Source organism: Macrobrachium nipponense, chromosome 38 (assembly GCF_015104395.2).
Source record: "Macrobrachium nipponense isolate FS-2020 chromosome 38, ASM1510439v2, whole genome shotgun sequence".
In the NCBI taxonomy this organism is placed as follows: domain Eukaryota; kingdom Metazoa; phylum Arthropoda; class Malacostraca; order Decapoda; family Palaemonidae; genus Macrobrachium; species Macrobrachium nipponense.
The window spans coordinates 13,288,017-13,308,016 of record NC_061098.1 but is presented as its reverse complement, the minus strand read 5'-3'; positions in this window follow the sequence as shown (position 1 = coordinate 13,308,016).

The window sequence follows — 20,000 nt, the reverse complement described above, 5'->3', positions numbered from 1 at the left end:
ATATAAATATATAGCGCATTTCTTGAAGACATTTTTCCTTGATATTACAATTTATGAGAACTCCAAATATACTAGCATGATGAAATCATACATACATATATATACATATATATCTATATATAATATATATATATATATATATATATATATATATATATATATATATATATATATATGGATGCCAGGTGAAGATATATAAAATCATACAGCATGGTCCACAAGACACATCAAATAAACTTTGGCCTATTTGATGTGTTTTGTGGACCCTGCTCTATGTATATATATATATATATATATATATATATATATATATATATATATATATATATAATATATATATGTATATATATATATATATATATATATATATATATATATATATATATATATATAGATATATATATATATATATATATATATATATATATACTATATATATATATATATATATATATATATATATACTATATATATATATATACATATATATATATATATATCTATATATATATATATATATATATTATATTGTCTAGCTTAAACTAATGGCAGTCAGTGTTCCTGAATGTGGAATGACTACTGTTCATGAAGAAATATTATTAACCACACCACTCGATTCGTAATTACTCCTTCAATAACCAAATCGTCCTTTTACAGAAAATGCCATTCACGCCACATTCCCCCGAAAGGAAATGGGAAAATGATTCTGAAAATGCACCAGGCAGAGAGTGGCGGATCATCTTATCATCACTTCGCACACACAGAGACCTTTCAGAAAGCATTACAGGCTCTCATCAAGATTCCCGAGGCTTCTTCAATCATCGGGCCCAAAAATATTCAAGAGGAGAATCGACGGTGTTACCCAAGAAATGGAAAAAGAATTTGAGGGCCGCTTCACGGCGACCTCCGACATTTCTCCATTCAGGTCCGGAATCCATTTTCATTTCTTTGTGCTTTTTCTCCCCCTTTTTTTTTTCATCTTCCTTATATTCCTCCTGTGATGTCTGAGGGAGAGGCAATATGCCCACTTTTATTGTGTGTGCGTGTGTGTGTCTGTTTGTCTGTTGGTCCGTGCGTTCACTTTCTCAGATCATGAAGATTGAAGGATGAAAAATAATTTTTCGTATCTTGCATTTATAAATCACTTCTTTGGCAATACAGGAAAACTGCTATTTTTATACGTAACGATAAAATACGTGAAAATTAGCTTTCTCGTAGAAAATAAAAACAAAAATAAAAAGGACACATAGTTTTATACTTTTTAATTTTAATAGCTAGTGGAATGAAAACAAAATATTACTAATACCATTCTCCTTGCATCTTAATACATTTTTATCTATTTGTTGATTTATTATTTTTTTCTTTCTTAATAAATTTGGGTCTTTCCTTTTAGTATTTCCCTTTACCTGGTCTTACCTTTTACTAATGAACACCATAATATTCTTTGGAAGCTTGAATTTCAAGTCAATGTCCCCTTTAGTGGGCTTGTTCAATAAGAATAGGTGTCATCTTCTGAATAATAATGTAATAATAATAATGAATAATACTAATGAATAATAATAATGGATAATAATAATAACAACAACAACAACAACAACAACAATAATAATAATCATAATAATAATATCATAATATAATCTAAATAATAATATATAATAATAAAACACATCGCAAGCGTGGTCCCGACCGCTTGCACAGAACCATTACAAAAAGAGGCATGATTCAGTTGCAAAAGCCCTCCACTGGAGCCTGTGCAAGAAACACCAGCTACCTTGCAGTATAAGTGGTACGAGCACCAACCTGAAGGAGTGATAGAAAACGATCAGGCAAAGATCATCTGGGACTATGGTATCAGAACAGATAGGGTGGATACGTGCAAATAGACCAGACGTGACGTTGATTGACAAAATCAAGAAGAAAGTATCACTCATTGATATCGCAATACCATGGGACACCAGAGTTGAAGAGAAAGAGAGGAAAAAAAATGGATAAGTATCAAGACCTGAAAATAGAAATAAGAAGGATATGGGACATGCCAGTGGAAATTGTACCCATAATCTTCGGAATACTAGGCACGATCCCAAGATCGCTGAAAAGGAATCTGAAAAAACTAAAGGAGGCTGAAGTAGCTCCAGGACTCATGCAGAAGAGTGTTGATCCTAGTACGGCGCACTAGTTAGAAGAGTGATGGACTCCTAGGAGGCAGGATGCAACCCGGAACCCCACACTATAAATACCACCCAGTCGAATTGAAGGACTGTGATAAACCAAAATAATAATAATAATAAATAAATAAATATAACAATATAATAATAATAATAATAATAACAATAATAATAATAATAATAATTAATAATCATCATCATCATCATCATCATCATCATCATCATCATCATCATCATAATAATAATAATAATAAGAGAGGGGACTAAACAAACACAATAGAAGATGTAAAACAACAAGGCTTAAGGCCAAAGCACATAAGATCCAACCGTACATGAACCAGGAATAAAGGGATACAACAAGAGAACAAAACTATTCGGAACTAACCAAAAAGAAAAGACTATACAGCCAACTAAGAGGGGAAGACAACCACCCAGAAATTCCTGAAGCCGAACCAAGTAAGAGACTCTGGGAAAACATATGGAGCAATTCGGTATCACACAACAAACATGCAACATGGCTCCAGGAAGTCAAGGAAGAAGAAACAGGGAGAATAAAACAAAGATTCACAGAGATCACGACAGACACAGTCAGACACCAACTAAAGAAAATGCCAAACTGGAAAGCCCCAGGTCCCGATGAAGTCTATGGATACTGGCTCAAAACTTCAATAGCAGAAAACAACTCCAGCATTATATCTCAAAATCACCATGCACCCAAATGGATGACCACAGGAAGAACATCCTTAGTACAAAAAAGACAAGAGTAAGGGAATATAGCCAGTAACTACAGGCCTATCACCTGCATACCAATAATGTGGAAGTTACTAACAGGTATCATCAGTGAAAGCTATACAACTACCTAGAGGAGACAAACACCATCCCCCACCAACAGAAAGGCTGCAGAAGGAAGTGTAGGGAACAAAAACAAGACCAGCTCCTAATAGACAAATGGTAATGAAGAACAGTAGGAGAAGGAAAACCAACCTAAGCATGGCATGGATAGACTATAAGAAAGCCTTCGACATGATACCACACACATGGCTAATAGAATGCCTGAAAATATATGGGGCAGAGTAAAACACCATCAGCTTCCATCAAAAATACCATGCGCAACTGGAATACAATACTTACAAGCTCTGGAATAAGACTAGCAGAGGTTAATATCAGGAGAGGGATCTTCCAGGGCGACTCACTATCCCCACTACTCTTCGTAGTAGCCATGATTCCCTCCATGACAAAGTACTACAGAATATGGATGCCGGTTTACCAACTCAAGAAAAGAGGCAACAGAATCAACCATCTGATGTTTTCATGGACGACATCAAACTGTATGGTAAGAGCATCAAGAAAATAGATACCCTAATCCAGACTGCAAGGATTGTATCTGGGGATATCAGGATGGAGTTTAGAATAGAAAATGCGCCTTAGTCAACATACAAAAAGGCAAAGTAACGAGAAACTGAAGGGATAAAGCTACCAGATGGGAGCAACATTAAACACATAGATGAGACAGGATACAAATACCTGGGAATAATGGAAGGAGGGGTGATATAAAACACCAAGAGATGAAGGACACGATCAGGAAAGAATATATGCAGAGACTCAAGTCGATACTCAAGTCAAAACTCAAACGCCGGAAATATGATAAAAGCCATAAACACATGGGCAGTGCCAGTAAATCAGATACAGCGCAGGAATAGTGGAATGGACGAAGGCAGAACTCCGCAGCATAGATCAGAAAACCAGGAAAACATGACAATACACAAAGCACTACACCCAAGAGCAATACGGACAGACTATACATAACACGAAAGGAAGGAGGGAGAGGGACTACTAAGTATAGAGGACTGCTGTCAAACATCGAGAACAAAGCACTGGGGCAATATCTGAAAACCAGTTTGAAGACGAGTGGCTAAAGAAGTGCAGTGGGAAAGAACGGACTAATAAAAGAAGTAGACGAAGACCCAGAAATATACAGAGGCAGGAGAATGACAGACAGAACAGAGGAATGGCACAACAAACCAATGCACGGACAATACATGAGACAGACTAAAGAACTAGCCAGCGATGACACATGGCAATGGCTACAGAGGGGAGAGCTCAAGAAGGAAACTGAAGGAATGATAACAACGGCACAAGATCAGCCCTAAGAACCAGATATGATCAAAGAACGATAGATGGAAATAACATCTCTCCCTATGTAGGAAGTGCAATACGAAAAATTAAACCATAAACCCACATAGCAAGGCGAATGCCGGCACTTGCACAGAACCCAGTACAAAAAGAGGCATGATTCAGTGGCAAAAAGCCCTTCCACTGGAGCCTGTGCAAGAAACATCAGCTACCTTGCAGTAATAAGTGGTACGAGCACCAACCTGAGGGAGTGATAGAAAAACGATCAGGCAAAAATTCCTCTGGGACTATGGTATCAGAACAGATAGCTTGATACGAGCAAACAGACCAGACGTGACGTTGATTGAACAAAGTCAAGAAGAAAGTATCACTCATTGATGTCGCAATACCATGGGACACCAGAGTTGAAGAGAAAGAGAGGAAAAAATGGATAAGTATCAAGATCTGAAAATAGAAATAAGAAGGATATGGGATACGCCAGTGGAAATCGTACCATAATCATAGGAGCTCTTAGGCACGATCCATAAGATCCCTGAAAAGGAATCTAGAAAAACTAGAGGACTGAAGTAGCTCCAGGACTCATGCAGAAGAGTGTGATCCTAGAAACGGCACACATGTAAGAAAAGTGATGATCATAAGAGGAGGGCAACCCGGAACCCACACTATAACCACCCAATCGAATTGGAGGACTGTGATAGAGCAAAAAAAAAAAAAAAAAAAAAAAAAAAAAAAAAAAAAAAAAAAGAAAAAAAAAAAAATAATAAAAAAAAAAAAAAAAAATAATAATAATATTAAAATTTAATAATAATAATTAATAATAATGGAGAAACAATCCTATAGTTATGTAAATGTAGTACATATATTTCAGTTTAAAAACAGCAAAGATAGCTTTCGAAGGAATCTGTTCGGTTCCCCTTATCAATCTGACACGATTGAAATAACACTCCAATCCAAGGTAAGAGTAAACATAACAGGAGTCAAAAATTAAGTGTCTTGTTTATAAACAATGGGGCCAGTCGTCAAACATAAATCAGGCAATGCCGTCGTTTTCCTGATGAAAGCCCCTCCAGTCGTCTGGAACGTCTAATTGGTCCTTGCCCAACGCGGTCGTTTTGATGGTCTCCTCAAACAGCATAGGCGCCGGCAGCATCGGTTACAGGAAGTAGCCGAGTTTACCTGAACGGGCGGGAGAAAGAGAGGCAACCGCAGCATTAGATGTGGCTAAAGACTACAAAACTCTCATAATGTTCTTAATTCTTAAAGCCTTTAATATATTTCTTGGAAATAAGGTTATTGGTGAATTTATCTTCCTGTGTAAAAGATTTATTGCCTTCCATGGAAAAACCACTGTCTATCGCTGCACCCTCCACTAGCCTTCTGAAAATTACTTTAGAATACTTCCCAAATTTAAATTAGCGGGGTGATCGAGTTTTAAGACTGGTGACTTGACTTAATACATTGTTTTCCGCATGTAACTGGTAAAGCTCTTTTTTGTGTTCCCCGATTCTAGTGGGCAGCCCTCTACCTTGACTTTCCCCGAAATCCCTTTAGTTCACATTCTGAACAAGGAATTTTCGTAAACACCAACTTGTTTGTGATTCGTTGTGCTATTGTTATGTATAAGAAGTCTCTTAATAGTGTTATTAGAATTAAAGACTATATTTTATCATTGTGATTTTTGTTAACAGTTTTCCTTATTCTGTTTAGGTGAGGATTAAAAGGGAGTGCAAGACAATTCGTAAACTTCTTTTTGTCATTTACTTTGGAGGAATCTATGTAGAATATTCTTCTGCTTTTTTAAAGGCATTATTATTTGACGACCGGTCCCATTGTTTATAAACAAGACACTTAATTTTTTACTTCTGTTATTTTAATCCGTTGGAGTGTTATTTCAACGTGTCAGATTGATAAGGAGAACCGAACAGATTCCCAAAATCTATTTTTGCTGTTTTTAAAAAACTGAAATTGTATCTACATTTACATAACTGTGGATTTGTTTTTCCTCCATTTGAAGACGTCGTGCTACTATGAGGATTTTTTTAATAATAATAATAATAATAATAATAATAATAATAATAATAATAATAATAATAATAATAATAATAATAATAATAATAATAATAATAATAAGGGAATTAAACCTAATTATACGTGTAGCGATTTGCATTTTGCAAGAGGAACGCAAGCAAGCAAGCAAGCACTCTTCTCTAAGCTATTCGTAAGAACCAGAGTTGTCTTTCATTTTGAGGCCAATAAAGAAAATACGAAGAAATCTGAAAATAAAATCGAAATGGAATTGTGGCGCTGATGAGAGAATTATGGAAGGTTCTCCCTCCCCTTCAAAGGAAATCAAATCCCTTTTCCATTTCTTTGTTAAGAGCATCGAATATGTCGAGGAGAAATATTTTCGGTACCGATAATTGAACCCTCAGGAAAATTTGATCAAATTCTGTAGAAATTTTTGAGGGGTCGCCGTTGAAAAAGAGATGATGAAAGGTGTGTGTGTGTCTGTGTGTTTGTGTGTTCATGTATTAAACGGGTGATATGCTTTTTTCGTTTTGCATATTATCTCTGTCTCTCTCTGTCTCTGTCTGTCTCTCTCTCACACTTTAATTCTCTGTTTGTGCATCCGTGCAAGTCATAGAATTGTGTGATATCTTATTTTGCTTTGCTAGACTTTCTCTCTCTCTCTCTCTCTTCTCTCTCTCTCTCTCTCTCTCTCGCTCTCATCTCTCTCTCTCTCTCTCTCTCTCTCTCTCCTCCACACACACACACACACACACACAATCTTGTCGGTTTTTAGATGCGTTTTACTCACCATTTACCTTCATATTTTTCTTCTGTACACCAACACGACCTTTCATATAACACCGAAAATTTCCAATACTCCCCTCAATAGACTATTTTCCTTCCCTTCCTTTAGGCCCCTCCCCACAGCCCCCATCCATCAATAGGTGTCACTTGCCGAAAATGGGAAAATAATTCCGGAGCTAGAATTTCCCCTTTTCGTATTTTTTTTCTTTTTTAATTCTCCCACACAAATTTGTCCAGTTACTCAGATAACATATGTCCTCTGTATAGCTATTTTTTTTTCAACTGTAGTTTTTGTTTATGCCAGCGGAGTTGCAATACATTACTCTAATACTATTCTCCTTGCATTTTAATTATTTTTGTCTGTTTGTTAATCTATTAATTTTTTCCCCTTTTATTAATAAGTGTGGTCTCTTCTTTCTGTATTTCCCTTTACCTCGTTTTACTTCTTTCTAATGAGCACCATATTCATTTGAAGCTTGAATTTCAAGTCAATGGTCCCTTTGGTGGTGGGCTTGTTCCATATGAATAGGTTCCATCTTATGAATAATAATAAACTAATAAATCAATAATTAATAATAATAATAATAATAATAATAATAATAGACTAAAGAACTAGCCAGCGATGACACATGGCAATGGCTACAGAGGGGAGAGCTCAAGAAGGAAACTGAAGGAATGATAACAGCGGCACAAGATCAGGCCCTAAGAACCAGATATGTTCAAAGAACGATAGACGGAAATAACATCTCTCTCATATGTAGGAAGTGCAATACGAAAAATGAAACCATAAACCACATAGCAAGCGAATGCCCGGCACTTGCACAGAACCAGTACAAAAAGAGGCATGATTCAGTGGCAAAAGCCCTCCATTGGAGCTTGTGCAAGGAACATCAGCTACCTTGCAGTAATAAGTGTTACGAGCACCAACCTGAGGGAGTGATAGACAACGATCAGGCAAAGATCCTCTGGGACTATGGTATCAGAACAGATAGGGTGATACGTGTAAATAGAGATCAGACTTGACGTTGATTGACAAAGTCAAGAAGAAAGTATCACTCATTGATGTAGCCAGAGTTGAAGAGAAAGAGAGAGAAAAAATGGATAAGTATCAAGATCTGAAAATAGAAATAAGAAGGATATGGGATATGCCAGTGGAAATTGTATCCACAATCATAGGAGCACTAGGCACGATCCCAAGATCCCTGAAAAGGACTCTAGAAAAACTAGACGCTGAAATAGCTCCAGGACTCATGCAGAAGAGTGTGATCCTAGAAACGGCACACATAGTAAGAAAAGTGATGGACTCCTAAGGAGGCAGGATGCAACCCGGAACCCCAGTCGAATTTGAGGACTGTGATATAGCAAAAAAAGAAAAAAAAAACAATAATAATGTATTTGCCCAGTATTATTACTTTCAAGTACTGTTTACACGTAAGTTTTATAATGTGCATAACTGATGTTTCTGAGTTTCCTTATGAAATATCCATCTTACGCATTTCAATGTTTCTGAAAATAGAGGAATGTGAATTGAATTCTCTGTCTGATCTAGCTTTCAAAGAGGACCTCGTCCTGTATTTCGTGAATTTCCGGCGTAACCCTTCAAGGCTCTCTTAATCATAGTCCTTTGTCAAAGTAAATCAATACCACAGGTAGGAAGCATAATACAGGTTTCCTAATTAATCTGCAATTGTCGGGAAAATTGTGAACATTGTACAAATGTTTCGATAACTGGACGTCCTGTTACATTGACTGTCGAATATTTTTATAAAATATAACCCACTCCCCAAAACTTATAACTTTTATTCAAGATAATGGAATTTTACTTTTTTCTGTTGTTTATTCTTAGCTTTCATTCCTTCTTTCCGTTTATCTTTACACCGTGCGGTACCTTGTATTTCAGAGAAAAAAAGTGCAATTCACCTTCTGTGTTTATAGGAGACCATAGTAATAGGAAAGAAAGCGATTGAATTCCTAGAATAGGACAGAACGGAAAGCAGAATTTAGGCCATAGGGCTAAGCGCTGGGACCTATTGACGAATTCACTCAGTACTGAGAGGGAAATGGACAGTAAGACGTTCTGAAAGGTGTAACAGGAGTGTAACAGGACGAAAACCTCAAAGCAGTTGCACTATGAAGCAATTGACAGGGAGGGTGGAAAGTCAGATGAAAGAAAGGATATGAAAGGAGGTGCGGTAAAAGGAATGAAAGGGTTGCAGCTAGGGGCCGAAGGGACGCTGCAAAGTCCGTAAAGCAATGCCTACAGTGCATTGCCAGAGATGACCCAATACCTAGAATGATTCCAAGAAGTTTTTCTCCTTTGGATTAAATTATGCAGCAATTTTTGCCAAGGAATCTTTTGCTATGTCACACTTTACCACAGGGAGAATAATAATATGAGAGAGAGAGGAGAGAGAGAGAGAGAGAGAGAGAGAGAGAGAGAGAGAGAGAGAGAGATTGTTTTTCCCTGTGCCACGAAGCTATACTACCTCAGGCGACTCTTGTCGGCGACAAGGCTCGTTTCGCCTCACATTTCTTCTTTAGAAGCAGCAAAGGGGGAAAGACCTTTTACCTTTTCGAATGAGAAATTACGTGTATCGGAATTCGATGAGAGAAGCAAAGGCGAAAGGATTTGCAAATGGAATGCTAATGGTTTTATTGGTAAATATCTGAGGAGCGCTGGTAAACTAGAGTGGTTTCCCTACCACTGGCTTTCGTGTTACGATTTTTTTTGTAGACTGAGAGGGATAACGATATAATTAAGAATGTTGTAGTCATTGTTATGACCGACTTATAGTTGTTTTAACTATATAAATACTCTGCATCACTGGAAAAATCTCCGTCATTGATTCTTCCGTTAGTTCTTTTTTTCTGTCCCTGTAGGGTTCCATGAAGAGGCACAAGCATAATTCTAGTGATACAAAAACATAATGAACAGAGACAAAGTGAGGTCAGGGAAAAATAAGAGTAGGTGACAGAAAAACACACACACTGGTGCACAGACACAGTTTTATAAATGAAGCATCGTAAGAGAAACGCAGCAAGAAAGAGTCCAAAAATACAAATATAAAGTCACGCCCGTTCTAATAAATCAAGCGAGAGAACTTTTGCAAGAAACGTAACATATGATGACGCCCTCCATCTCATCTGCCATATTTCGCTGTTTCAACCTCCAAGTTTGCCTCGTAAATTTCGCCCCCTCCCCCTCCCTAATCCCACCCAACAGGGTATGTTGTGTACAGCCAAGTTTTTCCCCTCCTGGGAAAAACCGCGTCGCCCAGAAAATCTTCTGGTATCAAAGTTTTGCTCCGCATTTGTAGAAGTAAGCTGTCGGGTGTCATGTACATCTTTCGTAACGTCATCTTAGATTTGGTGTCATTATTCTCTAGAGACTGTCCCACCTTCCGTTTTTCTTTAGCCGAATCCTTTCATAGGCTTACGGAGTTATCAGATAATACAAGAATTAAACCATTTTCGTATTGGAAACATAAAGTCCGCAGCAGTATGTATGTATATTGCTATATGTATAACTGAATCGCGAATATATGGAACGTGGTGAGTGCATAAATAAAGGGAAATAGCACGAATAAAAAAAAAGCATTTTAAATAATAATGACAAAATGTTCTATTTGGTCATAGGATTAGCAACCATTACTCCGTTGTTTCACCTTTTCCTTCGTGGTATTTATCTTTATCTATAAATTCATCACGTTCCATATCTTCGTGATTCAGTTATACGTATAGCAATATTTACCTCTATATTGCTATAGACAGGGAGCTTTCGTCAACTTGATCAGTTGGTTTTATTCAAGCTGAAAAGGCCAACTGATCCAGTTGGCAAAAGTTTCCTATATTTTGCAGTGCACATACATACATACATACCACGTGTAACGGTAATTGCTGTATAACAAAGAAAGATTAAGGGAAAGGAAAACGCATCTTCGAGAAATTCTGCAGCAAGGAGGCATTCGCGCCTGTGTTGGAGGTGCCTGTTCTCGCGGTTGTTCTGGAATCGTCGGGCATGTTGTGGAACCCAACACGCGCCTAAGTGTCGTGAGAAAAGCAGCGAAATATGATGCAATATTCCGTTGAGATTCTTCTAAATCGTTCCCGTAATCTCGGGAGTCTGTGATGCTCGCCATAGGCCCCGCCCTCAGAATGCTGTATAAATACGACGGACAAAGTAGGAGAAGGCAGATCATCAGTTAATCACAGAGATCAGAGATCATCAGTAAGAGCCACAGATCAGATTATCAGTGAGAGATCAGTAGCAGAGATCATCAGAGTGAGATAAGAGAAGAAGGACGAAGGATCAGAGAAGAAAAGTCACTCTAGAGAGTTTGGTCAAATTCTGGTCAAGTCGTCGTCAGGAGTGGACGACCGAGGCATTTCGACATAGAGCAAAACTTCAGAGAAGAAACGTTCTGCAAGAGGTTTGGAGAAGTACCTGCCCTTCAAGTATCAAGAGTAGACATTGGTACCAAAGTTTGATGAGCAAGATGTAATGAAATATTTCATGTGTTTTGAGAAGTTAATGGAAAGAGTAGGTTCTCCTAAAGAAACGTGGACTTTATATTTGCAGTCAGTTTTGAGTGGTGGGGCGCTTACTGTGTATAGTTGCAAGTCTAAGGAGGAATGTGATAATTATGATACTGTAAAGAAACTGTTCTTAGTGCGTATAGGCTAGAACCGGAGGTGTACCGTAAGAAATTTAGAAATTTGAGAAAGGATGAAAATATTACGTATGTAGAATACGGTAAGAAGTTAGAAAGGCTGTTTTTTGATGGTTTAACTTCTGCTAAAGGCGAGGATTTTGATGGTTTGAAGAACTTAGTGTTGTTAGAAAACTTCAAAGATAACGTATCACCTGAGATTAAACTTTACATAGAAGATAGGCGAGAAGTATCTTTAGCAGGAGCAACTAGGTTAGGTGACGAATATAGTCTAACTCATAATTTGAGTGTTAGAAGAAACAAAATGATCCTTCGTCTGGTAGAGTGCAAAACAGTAAAGGTCTCAGTTCTAGTAATAGCAATGCGAGTAAAAGTGACTATTCCTGTCATACATGCGGAACAGGTCATACGTCTAAGGTTTGTAAGAGTAAAATGGCATCTAGTGGCTCAGAATTAACTTGTTTCCGATGTAATGGGAAAAGGCATTTAGCGAGAAATTGTGCAGTAGAAAGGAAGGACGGTAAGAAACCAGTATCGCTAGTTAACCTTTCGTCAAGTATGGATGATGTGATGAGAAAAACTAGAAAATTTTTGGGTGAATTTCTGTCAGAAGGCGTAGTTTCCTCTCTTGGAGGAGTAGATTTGAGAGAGGTGGTCTTGCTTCGAGACACAGGAGCTGCTGTCTCACTGATTAGGAGAGAGAGTGTGCCGAACAGGGCAGAAATCATCATGGAAGAAAAAGTCATGTTAGGTGGATTTCCTAACACTTGTGTTCTTTGTCCTTTGTTGAAGTTGAATTTAGAAATTCAGGTAGTGTCAGGAGAAGTGAAACTTGCAGTTGTTGACAGTTTGCCCGTGGATGGCGTTGAGATTATTGTCAGTAATGACCTAGCTTTATCCAAGAATGTGAATCCTGTTGTGAGGGATATTCCAGTGCCTGAAATGGTAGTAACTAGGTCCAGTTTAGATACAGACATAGACTACGGTCATAATTTGTTTATGGATTTGAACGAGTGTGAGTTTGTGGATTCGAACGAGAATGAGTTCGTGGATTCAAACGAGAGTAATTTCGTGGATTCGAACGTGAGTGAGTTCGTGGATTCGAACGGGTGTGATAGAGGTGGCGAGGTTGATCTTGGCATGAGTGCGGCTGAGAGACCGGACTCTATCGATGTTGACAGTGATAGCCAAACAAAAGGTGTAGCTGTCGAGAGTAACGTAGTAAATGTACCGGTATCTAGTACTAGTTACGGTGATGAATTAGGCGCTAACCTCGTGAATAAGGATGAGCTAGTCAAGTTGCAGAGAGAGGATGAGACACCAACCAGAATTTTTGAATGTGAGCTGGATGATGATCTCGATGATATGTGCAAGGAAATTTTTTGTTTAAAGGACGAAGTTTTGTGTCGTTATGTTAGTCCTAAGTCAGGTAGTAAAGGGGAAATCACCGAACAATTAGTGGTTCCTAGGAAGCTTCGCGAGCTAGTTTTGAAGTTAGCACATGATGAGCAAGGATATTTAGGAGTAAATAAAACTTTCAGGTCTATTAGTAGGGTGTGCTTTTGGCCTAAAATGAGAACTGACGTGAAGAGGTATGTTTTAAGCTGTCATGAATATCAAATTGCCGGGAAACCGATTCAAGTAATTCCCAGAGCTCCGTTGTGTAATATTCCTTCGGTAGGCGAACCTTTTGAGAATATAGTTATCGATTTGGTCGGACCTTTGTCTGTAAGTAAGGGTAGAGAAGATTGCCCAACTAATCTAGAGTATTATAAAAACAATTTAAGAGATGGTTGGCAACTAGCAAAGGAGAACGGGAGTCTAGGGGGGACTAAATGGAAACATGATCTTAGAGTGAAAGAGACAAATTTCCGTGTAAGAGATAAAGTTTTAGTACTAGTCCAGAAAGAAGGTTCCTCTTGACCTTATAGAATTAATGTGGGTAAGAGAAGAGCAAAGGCAATGAATGTAAATTTGCTTCAGAATTATAAAGAACGCCCCGTACCTTGGCCACCACCAGTGTTCTATGTAACAGTGTTACTGAGAGAAATTAGTTTTGAGAAAAACACAAGAGGTGTTTTAGTATTTCCAAGTTTTAATCAGAGTTCAGAAAATGGAAAAAGTAAGAGGAAAGGATAATGTATTAGCTGATAGCCTCTCTAGAGATTTCTCAGAATGAGTAGCCTAGTGACCGTTTTCTGTTTTCGCACGAGTGAGTGTGTGAGTGGGGAAGTATGCATGTTTGATTGGATTAAAGCTTTATGCAGAATTATTCCCCTGCTGTTTAATTCTTGTTTCTCTTTAGAAAAAAATAAAATCAGTTGATTTCATTTTTTTCTCTTTTTTGGGGGGACGTGTAACGGTAATTGCTGTATAGCAAAGAAAGATAAAGGGAAAGGAAAACGCATCTTCGAGAAATTCTGCAGCAAGGAGGCATTCACGTCCATGTTGGAGGTGCCTGTTCTCGGGGTTGTTCTGGAATCGTCGGGCGTGTTGTGGAGCCCAACACGCGCCTAAGTGTCCTGAGAAACGTAGCGAAATATGATGCAATATTCCATCGAGCTTCTTCTAAATCGTTCCCGTAATCTCGGGAGTCTGTGACGCTCGCCGTAGGCCCCGCCCCCAGAATGCAGTATAAATACAACAGACGAAGTAGGAGAAGGCAGATCATCAGTTAATCACAGAGATCAGAGATCATCAGTAAGAGCCACAGATCAGATTATCAGTGAGAGATCAGTAGCAGAGATCATCAGAGTGAGATAAGAGAAGAAGGACGAAGGATCAGAGAGGAAAAGTCGCCCGAGAGAGTTTGGCCGAATTCTGGTCAAGTCGTCGTCAGGAGTGGACGACCAAGGCATTTCGACGTAGAGCAAAACTTCAGAGAAGAAACGTTCTGCAAGAGGTTTGGAGAAGTTCCTGCCCATCAAGTATCAAGAGTAGACATTATTTTCTGCAATACGGAGGCAAGAAGGCGTCTACAATTAGAGTTCTCCTTTTGTGAAGCCATCGCTTCGAGTTGCAAAACTGGTCGGCAAGTACTTTCATTACCTCACTGTTCCTCCAGTTCATGCAGTGTAAGGTTTTACCTTTTTTATGTAAATAGGGGACACCATTCTGCATTTAACTTTGTTGGTAAGCTTGTAAATAAACCTTTGTTGTGTTAGTGTTTCTTTCTATATTCGTATCCCCAGTTTCAACTGCTGGTGTTGAATTCTTTTTGTTTATAATAATATCGAACCTGAAGCGGACCTCTCTCGGTTCGTAACACACAGCGAACTTTATTTTCCCATTTAAGATCACGAGAAAGTGATATCAGTTCTCGTATTATCATCGACGAATGAAGACTGTCCTCAAGGAAAAGTTTTCTATAGCTCATTGTAAGAATAATGCAATCTGTATTTCCAGTAAACGGGCTTATTCATTTACATTAAGCGTTGCGTTTTCTGTGCTTTCGTTTTCACGCGAAATTCATGCAGACCATTCAAGCACTCAGTCCAAGTGCGTTAATACTACATTAACATTTCATAGATGTTTGAAATATTTAATTCATATACATGAGAGTTGGCGCAGGCTTCGGATGTTTTGGCTCCATTGCTTTTATCGGAATTGAAGCAACTTAAGCAAGAACTGATCATCCCCATTCATTTGCTAATAGATACGTAAAACGCTACAGAAACCCCAGACGAACTAAATCTTTCAGATATAGTTTCATGGTCATAGCAGTAGAGATCATACTACGGTTTCAACTTCACTTCATCTGCTTTCCAAATCGTACTCGGCAAACCCCGTTGTTTGAGTCGCTTATTTTTCGTCTTTCACCAAATTCCAACAAAAGGTGACCTGAGCTGGATTCATGGTATGCCTAAATGTTTGAACGCTTCGTCATTCCATTTTTTCTTTATGTCTAGTCTGAACTCATCCCTTTGTGCATATCCAATATTAAAAGTATAAGATACTAAGTAAACAAAATATTTACTCTTAGCACACATCGGCCGGGTTCAAGAGTGGTAGAAACCAGGAAATCTGTAGGTATGAAAAATAGAGTAGAAAAACCTCTGTACCGACAAAGCATAAAAGAAAAATACCTTTCACAGATAGTACATGGTTTGGACAAACATGGCGTTGTTTGCCATCAAGCAGTGCTTTAAACTGTATTGTCAATTTGAGTGACAGCTTGTTTAATACATTGTAACTTATGAATACCGAAAGCACGTAACGGAATTTTCATTAAATCGTTATATGGTGGGAGAATGCATATGCAGTGTCTAAGATAGGAAATCTATCATCAATACGTATGTGAATCACCTACCTACAAAAGCATCTCTCGTTGTTCATCTTCCTCTCCTTTTATTATTATTATTATTATTATTATTATTATTATTATTATTATTATTATTATTATTATTATTATTATTATTGGAAGGAGACCCTCTTTCAAACAAGTCCTATTGAAAGATATTGCTGCATCAGCTGCATTTAACTTGTAAATGGTCTCCCTATTTCTCTAATAATTGCTTTCTCTCTGCTATTTACAAATGGCGAGTATTGCGCCGATATGATTCACCAGGAGGAGTCAATTTCAAGGATATTGCTTACAAATTTATTTATCACATTAAATAAACAAATAGGTCAAAATATAAGTCGATTTGGTGGCCAGCGTTTCTCTCGGTATCATCCGAGCATGAGCAAAATAGAGAAGACTATTTACAAGTTAAATGCAGTTGATGCAGCAATATCTTTCAATAAGACTTATTATTATTATTATTATTATTATTATTATTATTATTATTATTATTATTATTATTATTATTATTATGACTTCAGTATTTTCTCGTATGGTATCATTTCTTTTTTATACTGCTATCTGAATTTTGAAGTTTTATCCCTATATTAACTAAATCATTTAGACAGCTTCATTGTTATACCGTGACTCCTTGTCGCGTAACAATAGAATCGTACCAGATATGCACAACCGTAATTTTGTTAGCAATTACCTGGTTCCTCGCTGGACGACTCCCCGTTCTGCCAACGAGGAATCAGAGGAATTTATTTCTGGTGACCGAAATTCATTTCTCGATGTGTTTCATCATCCCACAATAAGCTGTAGGACTCATTGCTAAGTAACCAATGGGTTCCTAGCCATGTGAAAATATCTAAACCGTCGAGCCAGCTCAGTGGTCTGATTAAACTAAGATATACTTAAATTAACGTTGCAATAACCACGATTCATATTTTTTTTATATAAGCTTGTCATTACAAAACAAATGACGAAATTTAACGTCCGTAGCTGGATTCGAATTCAAAACAATAAAAAATGTATAACCATTCGAATTCATTTTAAAGAAAGTAGGTCACACGAAAACAAATAAAAAAATAAAGTTTAATCACAACGCGTCCAGTCTTTCTTTATCACAAGCCTTTGTGCTGTTACTGCAACTTGTAAGCTATAATAAAAAAAATAATAATAAAAATGCAAAAAGTGACAAGAGCAAAGGGTGACTGAGAGAGAGAAAAGAAAAAAACGACCAGAGCAGATGGGAATAAATTGAATTAATTCCTTCAATTTCGGGGGTCCCTTTTTATGTGAGAAGTACCTGGTGGGGGAGGGTGTTCGGGGTCGGGGTAGGGGTAGGGGGGGGGGGGGGGGCCCGTGGAGTGATACCTCCAATCATCAAAGCGTTACTTTCATCATGGAACATTTTGTACAAGTAAATAGTTTTGAGAAATAAGAAGAGTGTGGAGAAATCCAGCACGAATACATACATACATATTTATACGTATATATATATATATATATATATATATATATATATATATATATATATATATATATATATACATATATATATATATATATATATATATATATATATATATAGTATATATATATATATATATATATATATATATATATATATCTATATATAATATATATATAATATATATATGTGGGTGTGTGTGTATCTTAATAAAATAAAGTGTTTCTTTTCCAAGCCTAGAGGCACGTCGACCATTTTTGCTTCACTTTAGTCTGTTTCCTCATTCCTTGAATCTCTCTCTCTCTCTCTCTCTCTCTCTCTCTCTCTCTCTCTCTCTCGTGATACTTATATCCCCTTGTAATAAGATTATCAACGCTTTTGAAAGCGAATAGAAAATTCTAAAAGAAAGGAAAAAATTCGATCAAAATAAAAAGCTTAATAGGGAAAATTGTCGTATCTTCGGAAGACTGATCATCCGAGCCTTCGTAGGTGTATCACGAATTAAGAATATCGAATGAGAAAATAAATGTTATAGAAAATAGTTAAAATAATAAAAAAAAGAGAGAGGAGAAGATTAAAAGTTTTTACAGCGGCTCAAAGGTAATTGAATTAATCTCTCTAACCTCGTTCCGACGAAGAAGGGAGGACGATTTTGGTCGCGAATCGGAGAGAGAAAATACGATTGAAATCAGAAATAAAATGTAAAATTATTCGTACCGTTCGCGTATTTAAAACAAGTACAACATAAAACTCAGCTACGGTCCGGTGGTGGCCAGTGTTGCTGGTATCTATTTTGCTGCTGAAAGTACGATTATGGCTAAATTTAACCTTAAATGAAATAAAAGCTACTGAAGCTAGAGGGCTGCAATTTGGTCTGTTTGATGTTGGATGTTGGATGATCAGCATACCAATTTGCAGCCCTGTAGCCTCAGTAGGTTTTAAGATCTTAGGGCGGACGGACAGACAAAGCCAAATATGGTATGTTTGATGGTTGGAGGGTGGATGATCAACATACCATTTTGCAGTCCTGTAGCCTCAGTAGCTTTTAAGATCTTAGGGCGGACGGACAGACAAAGCCAACATAATATAGCTTTCTTTCACAGTAAACTAAAACAGTACGTCCATCTTTTCGAGAGGACGAGAATATGTAAAAGGAACTGGGCTACTCTCCCACTTTACCTAAGTCAATTGCCATCTTGCACGAATTGTATTTGTCGACTTGTGATCAGAGAATCATCAAAGGCTAAGGAAAGCCTGATAGAATGAACACTGTCCCAGGGTTTCTCCTTCCCGGAGGGAACATTCTGTAGGAAGTGATTGGTGCAGAGAGATCAGAGAAAGGGAGGGTTGGAGATCTACTATTGATTCCGGGCGAAGCCTTCTAAGGTTGGCCCTATAGTACAGTCGACCAGACGGTGGAAATTAGAAGCTTGCAATAATACCGTTTCTCTCCTATTTTTTGGCTTCTTTGGTTTTCTTAGTTCAATTAAGATCCTTGGAAGATGTTGGAAATTAGCAGATTACAATAATACTGTTTCTCTCTCCTATTTTTTTTGCTTTTTTGGCTTTCTTAGTTCAATTACGATCCTTGGAAGATGTTGGAAATTAGCAGATTACAATAATACTGTTTCTCTCTCTTATTTTTTGGCTTCTTTGGTTTTCTTAGTTCAATTACGATCCTTGGAAGATGTTGGAAATTAGTAGATCACAATAATACTGTTTCTCTCTCCTATTTTTTTGGCTTTTTTGGCTTTCTTAGTTCAATTACGATCCTTGGAAGATGTTGGAAATTAGCAGATTACAATAATACTGTTTCTCTCTCTTATTTTTTGGCTTCTTTGGTTTTCTTAGTTCAATTACGATCCTTGGAAGATGTTGGAAATTATCAGATTACAAGTATACTGTTTCTCTTTCCTATTTTTTGGCTTCTTTGGTTTTCTTAGTTGAAGAAAGATGTTGTTGGGAATTAACATTTTACAATTATACTGTTTCTCTTATTTTGGGTCTTTGGTTTTCTCAGAGTAATTAGAATTAGTTGAATAAGCCTTTGTCTAACTTTTAGTCACTTTCTGTATTAATAACATCAATAATCAAAGGCAATGACGGTTGTCATTTAGACAAACATTCAATTGTTGATTTTTGTATATCTCCTTGTTATTATTAGTTTCGAACAATATCGAATGATTTTTAATGTCTCAAAAAAGACAACATAATCAATTTCCGTCGTGAAGTCATAATCAATATATTGTTTTTCATAAAGTACAGTATAGAAATTCAAATTGTGGAAAAAATGACGAATGACACCAACAATTATTTTTTTCATTGTTCCAGCTACTTACTCGGAAACTTTTGATACTGTTCCCTATTCCCATTCCATCCTATTACTACCACACTCGACGAACCGACGTTTGCCCAGATAAAATATGCAGGGCGAACTACACAGGTCGCAATAAGCCTAA